The sequence below is a fragment of the Micromys minutus genome (genome assembly GCF_963924665.1).
Source record: "Micromys minutus genome assembly, chromosome: 1".
In the NCBI taxonomy this organism is placed as follows: Eukaryota; Metazoa; Chordata; class Mammalia; order Rodentia; family Muridae; genus Micromys; species Micromys minutus.
Genome location: NC_137969.1, coordinates 255,797,451 through 255,807,198, shown reverse-complemented (window position 1 = coordinate 255,807,198; position 9,748 = coordinate 255,797,451). Strand labels below are relative to the sequence as shown.

Genomic DNA, 9,748 nt, shown 5'->3' with positions numbered 1-9,748 from the left:
TGAATTAAAAGACATGAATAAAAAGTAGTTTGAACCCATGTAACAGGTTTTACCTGGGTTTAATTGGAAACCAAATTTGACACAATTTAGAAAAGAAACCCTAGCAGTAGTTTAGGAATAAGAATGTAACCAAAATCACATTCCCTATTCGAGTTCAGAGTTGAATAATATAAAATCTTGGTAAAGTTTCTTAATATATTAGCTTGATACATTGTCAATATGAAATTCTTTTCCAAATCTGGTAATCTTTGAATTTAGGCAAAGTACATGTAACAATATTACTAGAAGAGAAACTAACATTCTTTCAAATTATTACATATTATATGTATGTTGTCCTCATAAGAATAGGATATTAAACACAGATAATACCATACATATCTCAAAGGCTTAAGATAATATTTGAATCATAAGACATCCCATTTACCCAGTCTTGTTGGTCCTGACGCTGATGTGCCTTGGATCTCTTGATGTCTCAGGGTACAAATCATCCAGAAACAGCATGCACAAAAAAGGTATCAGTTATCAAGTTCCTAGAAGACATGAACCACACCTCATAAGATGAAAAGGGGAGAGAGAGCTGGACAGTCCTGGAAACAGCCCTGAAGAGGCAAGAACAAATATGTGAAAAGGTAGATTCTTTACTGAGTCAAGTCCTTAAAACAGTTTCAGGGAAGTGGACCTGAAATCAGCTATATGGCATCAAACACTAATAAACTTCTAGCCACCCTAAAATAATCAACTCCTATTTTTTTTTTTTTAGGTTTTCTCAAATTCAAGTAAAACCATACATCTCAGAGCAATGAAAGTCTAGGTACACTATAATGTATTACCCACCTCAGCAATATTAAGAGAATTCTTCTTATAACAGTTTATCTTCATAATTAATTTTAAACTGATTTGTGTGTGTGTGTGTATATGTGTGTGTGTGTGTGTGTGTGTGTGTGTGTAACTATGTAACCTTACATCTCATCACTGACAAACATTTTTTCTTTAATTTTATTGGATATTCTCTGTATATACATTTCAAATGTTATACCCTTTCGCCCCAACTCCCCTTCCTCCTCCCACAAAACTTGATTCCATGAAGTTGCTACCTCTCCCAATCACCCCTATACCTTAGTGCCTTGTCTGATGATAATAGTGTTATTTCCACAAGGGTACAAATCTTTAAGCTATTTTTGGTCCTTTCTCTAGCTCTTTCATTGGTGACCCCCTTGTTTAGCATGATATTTAGCTGCAAGAAAAGACATCTTTAACTGCATGACTCTGGGAGAGCCTCTGAGGAATCATTCATGGCTGGTTTCTGTCAGCAAACACTTCCTTACATCAGCAATTCTGTTTGGGTTTGGTGGCTTCTGCCGGTGAGAAAGTCCCTGTAGATAGTTTCTACAATATCTGCTCCTCTATTTGACCTTGTATTTCCTCCACTTTTTTGTTGTCCCTTCTAAGACTGAGACATACACATTTTGTTCTTCCTTCTTTTTGAGATTCATAACATTTGAGTATGTTTTCTTGGGTATTCTGAGCTCATTTTTTGGAGGGATCTTGTACTCACTTATAAGTGAATACATATCATGAGTTATCTTTTGTGATTATGCCACTCAGGATGATAGCTTCAAGTTCCATCCATTTGCCTAGAAATTTCATGAACTCATTGTTTTTAATATCTGAGTAGTACATTATTGTGCATGTGTGCCATAACATATGAATCCAGTCCTCTGTTGAACATCTGAGCTTTTTTTCTGCTTCTGCCTATTATAAATAAGGCTGATATGAACATTGTTGAGCATGTGTCCTTATAAGATATCAGAGCTACTTTTGGGTACATGCCCAGGTATGGTATAACTGGGTCCTCAGGTAGCCCTATGTCTAAGTATTTGTGGAACGGCCAGATTGATTTTCAGAATGATTGTACTTGTTTGCAGTCACACCAAACATAGAAAAATGTTCCCCTATCTCCACATCCTAGTGACCATCTGTTGTCTCCTGAATTTTTGATCTTAGCCATTCTGAATGCTGTGAGGTGGAATATTAGTGTTGTTTTGATTTGCATTTCCCTGATAGTCAACTAGGGATGTTACTCATTTCTTTAGGTGATTCTCCAGCATTGATGTCCTCCACTGAGTCCTCTATGTATAGCTCTGTACACCATTTTTAATAAGATTCTTTGATTCTCTAAGGTATAGCTTCTTGAGTTTCTTGTATATATTAGATGCTAGCCCTCTATCAGATGTAGCGTCAGTAAAGACCTTTTCACAATCTGTTGGCTGCCATTTTGTTCTTTCGACAGTGTCCTTGGCCTTACAGAAACTTTGCAATTTCATAGTGTCCCATTTGTCGATTCTTAATCTTAGAGCATAAACCATTATTGTTCTGTTCAGGAAAATTTCCCCTATGGCTATGTGTTCTATGCACTTTCCCACTATCTGTTCTATTAGTTTCAGTGTATCTGGTTTTATGTGGAACTCTTTGATTGACTTGGACTTGAGCTTTGTACAAGGAGATAAGAAGGGATTTATTCATATTCTTCTGCATGCTGACTGCCTACTGAACCTGAATCATTTGTTGAAGAGGCTGTCCTGTTTTCCACTGAATGATCTTAGCTTCTTTGTCAATGATCATGTGAACATAGGTGGATGAGTTGTGTGTGTTTGTGTGTGTGTGTGTGTGTTTGTATGTGTATGTGTGTGTGTGTGTGTTACCTTGCACGTCATATCTCATCACTGAGATACTTTTAATTCTAAACAAATTTGAATCTACACTGATTCAAATTGAAAGAAAGTAAAAAGATATATTTATAAACAAAGAGATGTAAGTCAACAAAGGCATAACACAGAATAAAAGGCTAATCACCAGAGCAATAAAAATTATAATCTGAAGGACTTATCACCTCATATGTGGACATGTTCATGATACAATATGTGTTTATGTCTCTGGCAATGTTGAGAGCTGCACACATTTCCCTGTGTATAGATGCTTAGCAGGTGAGATTGTACTTGTGCAGTCATATAAAGTCACATTTATTTGATTCAAAAATAATACATGTTCATATTTTTATGAACTAGAATGATTCAAAATGAAAATTTACCTATCACATTGAGGGGAATTTTGGAACTTCATCAGACAAGCCATCCTCTGACCAAGTGTTGTCTCAGACAAAAGCTGCGCAAAGCAGGGGAAGCACAAATCTGCATGGAGGATCAAAGTCCAGCTGTGAGCCACACCCGGAAATGTGACAGTGAGATGCTGATCAAATTTCATATTTACAAAAGACAGGACATAGCCACATATAATTGAGACAATTGTCAATGATAAAAATAACCCTCACATCTTCTGTAAGCAATGTTTCCTTACAAACTTCCACCCCAGACATGCTATATAGCAACAGGATATGCAAATAGGAACTTCTGCAACTCAACAAAATCAGCCCAGGGCTAAACCTCACATAGAGCAGAGGATCTCAGTCCTAGATTCCAGCCAGGTCTTTCCACCGTGTGATTGGCTTTCAATAGCAAGTACTCACAATGGAGTTGGAATTGAGATGTATTTTCATGTTCTTTATTTTAAAAGGTAATGCACGTAGAAGAGACTCTGTTTATGTAGAAGGACACCCATAAGAGGGACAGTGGTTATGTGTGATAGTTTTCTGACTGTGATTCTCTCTCTTTTTCAGGCATACTGGGTGACATTCAGCTGGTAGAATCAGGAGGCAGCTTGGTTCAGCCTGGAGCATCCCTTAAACTCTCTTGTGAAGCTTCTGGATTCACCTTCAGTGATTACTGGATGGACTGGATTCGCCAAGCCCCAGGGAAGGGGCCAGAGTGGATAGCAAATATAAAATATGATGGGAGTGCACAAAACTATGCAGGGTCAGTAAAGGGAAGATTTGTCATCTCCAGAGACAATTCTAAGAACTTATTGTATCTACAAATGAACAGTCTGAGAAATGAGGACACTGCCATGTACTACTGTGCAACAAACACAGTGAGGAAATTTAATTGTGGGCTCAGTAAAAAACCTCTTCCCAAGGGGCTTATGGACAGCAGGGGGCACTGCGCACACAGAGAACTCCAGGTCAACAGAGTGCGAATGAGAAGTTAAAAGAAAGGACTGATGGAGCAGAAAGGGTTCCTTGGAAGAACAACAGTATCATCCAACCAGATCCCCAGAGCTCCCAGGAACTAAAGGAGCAACCAAATACTATACACTGAGAAACCTGTTTTCCATCTGCATATGTAGTAGAAAATGGCCTTGTGTGGCTTAAATGAAAGAAGAAGCCCTTGGTCTTGTCAAAGCTTAATGACCCAGAGTAAAGGAATGTCAGAATGGGTGGTAGAAGAGATTGGGAGGGTGGGTGATGACCTGCATAGAAGCAGGGAAAGGGGATTGGAAATGAGGGTATTCAAAATGGGAAACTGGTAATAAGGAATAACATTTAAAATTCAAATAAAAATAGTCAATAAACAAATATGCATTACACACATTATACCTTCTTAGATTGTTAATGCTGTTACTTGTGTTGTACATTATCTTTAGGGTACGTTTTGTATTTCAGTGTATCCATAAGCTGAATGTAATATTATTTTTTAATTAAATAATAAGTGTAAAATAAAAGTACTTTACATCTGAATGATCTCAAATATATACACATTGCACAAAACCTCTCCATACTCACAACTCCTACTAATATTTGAAATAACAAATATCTTACCAAATATGTCTATAATTCTGATATACATAATTAAACACAAGATACAGTGTGACATGAACAAAACACAGAGCACGACCAGGGCAGATGGGACTCAGATGAGGACATCAGGAACTCATCCTGTGGGAATAAGGAACCAACAAGTAATCAAATGAAGTTGGAAGAAGTGGTTATTAGATGTAACTGACAGTAAAAATCTGTTACATGTACATCAGCATCACCTGTGAGAATCCAAACACAAGTGCACTGTGAGACCTTAAGTAATGGCCTGGGAAATACATTCAAGTGTATGTTATGCTCAGAATATTTGTTTGGAAATTTTATTATTGGATAGTGTAACCAATACTTAATCCCACAGTCAGCTCAGAGGTAGTCTCCCTTCCTATTTGTCAGATATTTGACAGCTGAGCAAGAGGAAAACACTAACCCTGTATGAATTAAAGCTGCAGAGAAGGCTATAACAATGTGGTCATGTATTTGTTGAGCTTGTATACCTCTGCAATGAATTATCCTCAGGTCTAAATCTGATTTAAATAGGAGATGCTTGTTGTTCTGACATACTGGTTTTGCAGGCAACAGCTTAACACCTCTGCTTGAGACAATGCATCTTTCACTCTTGAGTCACAAGAGTATGTTTACATAAATGTTTGCATTGAGTCATTTAAGTATAATCAAATGGGAACTGAAGGAATAAAGAAGTTGAAAAATGTAGACAAGAACTCATAGGCACAGGAGAAAATTTCCTGAACAGAACACCAGTGGCTCTTGCTCTAAGGTCAACCATTGACAAATGGGAGTTAATGAGATTGCACATTTTCTGTAAGGCTAAAAACACTGTCAAGAAAACAAAACAGCAGCCAATAGAGTGGGAAAAGATCTTTACCAACCCCACATCAGATAGAGGCCTAATATCCAAGGTATACAAAGAACTCAAAAAGCTAGACACCAGAGAATCAAATAACCCTATTAAAAAATGGAGCACAAATTCAGCGATGCGGATGTGCATACTGGGATTAGAAGTTTTGGGAAGAGCTGCGTGTTCCTGGCATGCCATGCGAGAGGCTGCCGCCGCGCTGGAAGAGCTGGGGAAGGATCGGGAGCCAGGGGGAGCAGCAACTATGGTGCGGCCGCCCAGGAGCCCGAGTGTGGAGGACTATGTTATTTCTGCAGATTCCCTCTCTGGTCCACCATTTCCGAAGCTTTCCTGAACCATCTCTCGGCGGAGCCGCCCTCAGTTTTGCTGATCAGTGCTTGAAGGAAAGATGGCAGATATTAACTTCAAAGAAGTTACTTTGATAGTCAGTGTGGTTGCTGCCTGCTACTGGAACAGTCTGTTCTGTGGCTTTGTTTTTGATGATGTTTCAGCAATACTGGATAATAAAGACCTGCATTCATCTACACCTTTAAAAACTTTATTTCAGAATGACTTCTGGGGAACTCCTATGTCTGTGTATATGAAGTATTTGTGGCCCAAGGGTACACGTTGCCATTGCTGTGTACCGTGGCTGCACAGTTTCTCCGGGGAAGGGTAGCATTCCATTTTCTATGACACAGACATTAATAAAACTCGTTGTCTTGATGTTCAGTACTTTACTACTTGTCGTGATCAGAGTCCAAGTTATTCAGTCACAACTTCCAGTGTTTACAAGGTTTGATAATCCAGCTGCTGTAAGCCGACCCCCACAGGACAGCTTACTTTTAACTACCTCTTTCCTGTGAATGTGTGGCTTCTATTGAATCCTTCTGAGCTCTGCTGTGATTGGACCATGGGAACAATACCACTGATAGAATCTTTTCTAGATGTTCGAAATCTTGCCACTTTTTTTTTTTTTTTTTTTTTTTTTTTTTTTTTTTTTTTTTGCTTTCTGGGGGCTTTGGGAATATTCAGTCTCAGATACTTTGGTGACTCCTCAAAGGCGGTCCTTATGGCGCTCTGTTTAATGGCCTTACCATTTATTCCTTCATCAAACCTGTTCTTTCCTGTTGGATTTGTTGTTGCTGAGTGAGTACTATATGTTCCTAGCATGAGGTTTTGCATTTTAGTAGCCCATGAATGGCAAAAGATTTCAAACAGAAGTGTACTGAAAAAGCTCTCATGGGTTTGTCTATCCATGGTGATACTAACCCATGCCTTGAAAACACTCCATAGGAATTGGGACTGGGAGTCAGAATATACATTGTTTATGTCAGCCTTAAAGGTAAATAAGAATAATGCCAAATTATGGAATAATGTGGGTCATGCTCTGGAAAATGAGAAAAACGATGAGAAAGCTTTGAACTATTTTTTGCAGGCCACCCATGTTCAGCCAGATGACATTGGTGCCCACATGAATGTAGGAAGAACTTATAAAAACTTAAACATAACTAAAGAAGCTGAAGGCTATCAAGTTACAACCTGACTTCAGAAGTGCTTTGTTTAACCTGGCACTCCTGTATTCACGGACTGCTAAGGAGTTAAAGGCATTGCCAATCTTAGAAGAGCTCCTCAGATACTATCCTGACCATACCAAGGGTCTCATTTTAAAAGGAGATATTCTGATGAACCAAAAGAAGGATACACCTGGAGCTAAAAAGTGTTTTGAAAAGATATTGGAAATTACGTCTCATTTGTCAATATTTGACCTTAGAGCAAGAGCCATTGGTGTCACTGATTTTGTATTTTTTTTTTTTTTTTTTTTTTTTGGAAGGAAATATTTTGGGTCAAAAGTTTTGTAGGTCGATTGATGTAGGTGGACCTGTTTGGCAACTAGAAGTGGTCTCCTCAGTTCCCATATTCACACTGTTGATCCGTTTGACAAGGGTCACCCACAGTGAGTCCTGGAGCCTCCCCATGAATAAAACTTTGTAATGTGTGTACTTAATGATTTTTTTAATCCCATTGATAGTTTTATGTCTCTCATTTGATCCCCAATTTTATTAATTTGTTTTTTCTGTCCTTTGGTTCTCTTTCCTTTATATTTGTCAATCTTCTTTATATATCAAAGAACCCATTTCTATTTTCTTTGATTTTTCTCTTATCTGGTCCATTGTCATCATTTCAGTTTCAGGCAAGTTTTTTATTATAGCTTCCCACCCACTGCTTCAGGGTTTGTTTGTTCATTTTGTTTCTCAAGGGCTTACAGTGGGAAATCATAATAGTTATTGAATTAATATTATGTAAATTAATATATACTTTATTATTAATCTAAATATAGTATTAATATAAATTAAATTTTAATTTAGGTACTTTGCACTATAGTATTCTGTGATTATATGTGATTCTATTCTAGGAATTTGCAAATGTACTCCCTTTGAATTATTTCTGGACAGTGATGTCATTTACAGTGTATTGTTAATTTTTATGAGTTGATGAATTCCCTATAATTTTCCTTACTATTTATATTATTATATTGCAGTCAACTAAAATGCTGTATGTTATTTCAAACTTTGTATATTTTTGAGAGTTGTACATCTTAACGTGTTTAGTTATGTTTAAATAGCCAATGTGATAAAACACTATGTGCATTAGAGACAATTAATTTCACCTAACAATTCTAAGTGACAGTTCATCATTGAGGAAGGTCTGACAAGTAACCTGAAAATGGAAACTGAGGCAGCAGCTGTGGTAATTTCAGCATGCTGACCTGTTCCCATGCCTTCTGCAGTCTAATTCCATATACCATCCAAGATGACCCATAGCGTGAGCAACTGCCTTCTTCAGGATGAACGACCGTCAGCTATCTTCATTCAAGTATGTGTGGTCCAGGCTTGATCAGCAGCCAATCAGCTTGAAGCATTTTCCTACTGGAGTTATTCCACCCAAAAAATTGACTCTGCCTTTGTTTAGTTTGATATTTAAACTATCTAACACATATGCAATTTTGAAGAAAATTTCCTATACTATCATTGTTGGGTTGGAGTGTTCAGTAGACGTCTACGGATTCCATGTCTGTTACATGCCAATTTTCGTCAATGATTCTCTTACTAGATTTTGTCTAAATAAACATTGTATCAGTACAGTAGGTTATTAAATTCTCCCAAGGACAGACAATGCAGTGCTTATAATCTGTGCTTTTAATAATGATAGTATACATTTTTGTACAAATTTTGCTTTATATATTTAGAATTTTAATAGTATTTTAATGGAATTTTCTTGAATAAATATGAAGTGGTTTCCTTTAACTTTTCTAACTAATTTTGTATAGTGATGCTTTCTAATTTCTTAATTTTATTTTGTTGGAGTATCTTTTTTGAAATTTACCATCTAAGATAGACAGAGATGTCTGTTTTTAATGGTACCAACAAGATTTCTTTCACAGTTGAATCCCAAAGCTAGTCTGATTTTTAATTAAAAAATTTTGACAATTAGTGATAAAAGATATTATTAAAATGTGTCAAAAATTCTTGTCATTCTATTTGTCTTGGTGCTTTTTTAGAACTCAGAAATAGCTGTTCTGGAATTATGCGTGTATTCCCTATAATTTTGGATGTGTTTATTCACTTCAGCACTGACAATTCATTAATAAGTTTTAAGGATTTATTTGTTTGTTTATTTATTCAATGTTTGTTTGTTCGTTGTATATGAGCACAAAAAAAAACGTATCAGATTACATTGTAGATGGTTGTGAGCTGCAATGTGGTTGCTGAATATTTACTTCAGGTCCTCTGGCAGAGTAGACCCCAACTCAGTTATTATTTGTGTCTTTATTAATTTTGGTAGAATACATAAAGTGCAATTTTTTTTCCTTTTTATATTTGGTGTTCTTTCATCCTCTTGTATGTAGATGGGTTTGGTACTTTTTTTAACTGTGTTATTGGCACATTTTTTTGCACTAGTTTGCTGGAAAGTTTCTCTGGGTTTTAGCCATGGTGTTCTACTCTTTCTCCCCTGCTATAACACAAAGATTGGCTAGGTCTCTTCATAGCATCCACAACATTTATATGCCATATTCATACACAGTTAAAATATTCACATTTGTCTTTGCTGAGTGACTCAGTACTTGTACTTTATGTTTTGACAATGACTCTCAGATGTTTTTCCAGGATGATGTCTATTGATGA

At 36.8% G+C, this 9,748-nt stretch overlaps 1 pseudogene across 1 annotated transcript; it reads left to right on the top strand.

Annotated features, from left to right (window-relative positions):
* The first annotated feature begins 5,970 nt into the window (after positions 1-5,970).
* On the top strand, positions 5,971-7,107 carry LOC308418247 (protein O-mannosyl-transferase TMTC3-like; annotated as a pseudogene). Its single transcript has one exon. The product of its transcript is annotated as a protein O-mannosyl-transferase TMTC3-like (transcript).
* Positions 7,108-9,748: the final 2,641 nt, after the last annotated feature.